Source organism: Vombatus ursinus, unplaced genomic scaffold (assembly GCF_900497805.2).
Source record: "Vombatus ursinus unplaced genomic scaffold, bare-nosed wombat genome assembly UNPS02009062.1, whole genome shotgun sequence".
Lineage (NCBI taxonomy): Eukaryota > Metazoa > Chordata > Mammalia > Diprotodontia > Vombatidae > Vombatus > Vombatus ursinus.
Genome location: NW_020948840.1, coordinates 2,991,687 through 2,995,943, shown reverse-complemented (window position 1 = coordinate 2,995,943; position 4,257 = coordinate 2,991,687). Strand labels below are relative to the sequence as shown.

Sequence of the window (4,257 nt, the reverse complement as noted above, 5' to 3'; positions counted from 1 at the left end):
AAAAGGACTGAGGGAGGCGGTGGTCAAAAGCAAAACATTAGTAAGGAGTAACATTAGTAAGGAGGAAGGAGAAAGAAAAGCATAACCAGGGAGAAAAGGATGGAGAGAGAGACATAGATAGTAATCATAACTGTGAATGTGATATAGGAATGTAATGGAATAATATTGTGCTATAAGAAATGATGAACAGGCAGACTTGAGAAAAACCTGGAAAGACTTGTATAGTTTGGTGCTGAGTGAAGTGAGCAGAACCAGGAGAATGTTGTACATAGTAACAGCCACATATTTATTGACTGAGTAGAAGATGGACTAAAATCGGGGAGTACTTTAGGTAGAAGACCATATAGAAAGCTAGTATAATAGTCCACTGATATGTGAAAAGGTCCTGAAATAGGGTGGTGGCTGTATGAGTAGAGAGGAGACAGATATGAGAAATGTTATGGAAATAACAACAAAATTTGTCAACTAATTATATATATATGGGATGAGTGAGAGTGAAGAGCAAAAGATAGCCAACCTTGGCTTCCAAAAGGATGGTTAAGCTCTAGATAACAGGAAGTTCACAAGAGGCAGGCTTTTGGGAAACAATAAAGAGACTTGTTTTGGAAATGATGACTTTGAGATGTCTATAGGATACTCAATTTGAAATGTTCAACAGGAAAGCCTTGTTGTGGAACTGGAGCACAATGTTGTGGAACTGGAGACTGAGGCTTGATCTAGAAGCCAAAGATGGTACTTGAATGTATAAGAGATGCAAAGACAATCTTTGAAAGAAGAAAAAGTCTAGGGAAGAACTGTGGGTACACTCACAATTAGGGGGCGTGAAATGAATGGTGATTTATCATAGAAGACTAAAAAGTCCTTGTCATACTAGGATGAGTAGGAGAACCAAAAGAAAGCAATGTCATAAAAATCACAAGAGAAGAAATTATCTGGGAGGAGAATGTAGTCAACAGTATAAGATTTTGTAGAAAGGCTAAAGAAGAGGACTAAGAAAGAGGCTACTAGATTTTGATAACTTTGGAGACAGCTATTCCAGTTGAGTGACAAGGGCAGAAATCATATTGCAGAGAGTTTAGAAAGAGTCAGAGGAGAGAAAGTTGAGGCACTGAGTGTAGATAATTTGCTAGGTAGTACCTCTCAGATCAAGCAAAGACCTGTGTAGGGTTCTACAATACTTGACCTAAGGGGCCTTTCCCTAGCAACTTCCTCAGGGCTCCCAATACATCCTTGCTCCTCAGGCTATAAATCAGGTGGGTTTGGGCTGGAGTAATAATGGTATAGAACACAGAGATGATATTGTCCTGCTGAAGGTTGTGGTAGGCACTGGGCGGGACATACATGAACACAGCAGCTCAATACTAGAGCCCGACCACTGTCAGATGGGATGAGCAGGTAAGGACAGCTTTCTGTCTCCCCTGTGTTGAGGGCATATGGAACACAGCAGTCAAAACTAGTGTACAGGAGGCAATGATAGCAGAGAGGGCGATAAGGAGGAATGTCACACCCATTGTGTATACCATGAATTGGTACTTTGTGGTGTCAGCACATGCCAGCTTCAGCAAAGGAGGTATCTCACAGAGCAGGTGGCTTATCTCCAGGGTTCTACAGAAAGGGAAGTGCATAGTGTATATGGTGTGCACAAGGGCATTCGTGGATGCCAAGAGCCAGGATGTGGACACCGTGGACCAGCAAACTTTTGGACTCATGAAGACCATATATTTTAGGGGATGTTGAATGGCTACATAACGGTCATATGCCATGAAGGCTAACAGGATACCTTCAGCACCTCTAATTATCAGTATCAGAAATATCTGAAATCCATAGCCTGAAAAAGAGATGATGCTCTGTCCACACAAGTAATCAACAACTGTTTTGGGGGAAGCAATAGTTGTAAAGAGCAGATCCATAAGCGAGAGCTGGCTGAGCAAGAAGTACAGAGGTATATGCAGCCACTTGTCCATAGCAATCAACAGGAGCAGGAGGCCATTGCTGGTCACAGCCACCAGGTAGAGGACTGTGATTGTGGCACAAACCAGTCCAGGATACTTACTGGACTGGAGAATTCCAATGAGGAAGAAACTGTTCTCCAATGTGTTGTTCCAGAGTTCCATTGCAAAAGCTCTTTTTCTCCTCGGTCAAAACAAAGAGCTAAGTACAAAGACCCAATAAATCCAGGAATATTATAAATGTGTGATGTTATAGGCCACTAAAAGTCAGTAGGTGGTAAGTCAATAAGGTGAGAACCTTCCCATTAGCCAACTGGATTCATGGAAACAATTATTGAGTTTACTTTCTGATAAAGGCATTTCCTCTCTAATAATTGACAAAGATGACCATCAAATTGAGCCAAATAAAGAGTGATAAATTACTTTAAAATAAGTGCATACATATAAACCTCTCAACAGAACTATTTGAGAGTATAAACCCATATAAAATCTATTAAACTATTTGGAGTAATTTGATGGGATAATTCTTTTAGATTTTCTTCATAATTTTATTTTTTCTTGGATTTTTAAATCCTTGTTTATATTTGCAGTTTTGCTGTTTTCTGCCTAAAGATAATTGATTTATATAGATAATTTATATATATATATATTTATATATATATTATAATGAAGGTCAAGTGGGCAGAGATATTAGGATGAATTTTGAAGAGCAGTAGTTATGAGAAGAAAACTGAATAGATACAATTAGATTTCTATTTATTTCTGTCCAATAAAGTTATGAATTTATGTTTGTGTGTTGCATCCCTTTTATTTTGTTTTCCTTTTCCCCTAAAACTCAAATGATAGGAATTTGAGGATGGAAGAGGAAGAGTAAAGAGTAACAATTGTGAGAGAAAGAAGCATTGAAGTTAAGGGTCAGAAAAAAAGGACAAGTGATGGCAACACCCTTTTTGCTGGTGCTGCCTGACAAGTCTACTCATTCTGCTTCATGAGGAACTCATGGTTCAAAAAGGTTGAATATCCCCTAATAATAATTGGACAGGCAGTACAGAGTTCCATGCCCAGTATATGAGCAGGGACCCCCAAGTTCACCTAGAGCACAAATCTATAACCTCCATATTTCCACCTCTTCCACTAGAGCAGTTGTTTGCATTTAATGGTTTGCTAACATCTTGGGTATTTGTAGCATTTGTCCAATGGGTTCACACTAAAAATTCCCTAAAGGATCTTTAAACAAATAATAATTGGGAAATTTTGTTGCAAATATATTTTTCTCCTGTGGCAACAAGCATGTGTAAGTTTGAACTTTTATAGGTTTGTTTCTGTAGTGATTCAAAACTGTTATGATTATGTTCACAACAATTTTTTCCTGCAGCAATTACCTCAAATTCAAACCCTTCTGACTAAATGCAACATTTCTTTCCATTTCATAACTTGTCATTAAATTGTTTCCAAACCACCACAAGGATTAAAAAATTTTCAAATCATTATTTATTTAACTAAGGACATTGTTCATATTAAATAAAATTTATAAAATGAATTTAATGTTAAGTTTTGTAGATAATTGTATGAATATGAGGTCTTTCTAGATTACTTTTGATTTTTATAGAATGTTTCATATAATTTATTGTTAATTATTTTATAAATATAATTTTATAAAGTTTTCAAATTACAAGTAGAATATTTTTTATAATTTATGAACATAATTACATAGTGTAAATTTTAATTTGGAGTTTGGAGACCGAAGTTACTACAGTTATTGTAAGCACTTAATGAATATTTTGAGTAGCATATTAAATTACCCCAATGATTTACAACCCATTTGGTTGTTGTTGCTGTTGTTGTTGAAAGGATTTGCAGCACAAAATACCTTGGGAACTACTGTTCTGGAGCACTGAGCATTAAGTGGGCATTATTTTCTTCCCTAAAAGGCAGGTTAAAAAATTCAAACTACGTGTGTTCTAGAACACCTTTGTACTGATTGATCCTGTGTCTGGAAGTTTGTGAGGAGACTTCTAGAGCTTAGGAGACACAAAGCAGCAGTCCTACTCAGTAAACTAAAACATTTTAATTATGCATTGCAATATTATTAAATACTGTGTGTATGTGTGTGTGTATATATAGATATGTATATATACACACACAGAAATGCACACACACACACACAATGTTTCTATGGAGAGTCAACTCCATTGTGTAAAGTTCCCTTGACTAATGTTCAATAAAATATCGATAGATCAAGAGAAAAAGGGAGGATTGCAGGGTGAGGGAGAAAAGTACACCAATTTTTATTGGATGGGTCCACAGA

At 36.8% G+C, this 4,257-nt stretch overlaps 1 pseudogene; it reads right to left on the bottom strand.

The window, feature by feature from the left end:
* Positions 1-1,169: 1,169 nt before the first annotated feature.
* On the bottom strand, positions 1,170-2,114 carry LOC114034615 (annotated as a pseudogene).
* Positions 2,115-4,257: the final 2,143 nt, after the last annotated feature.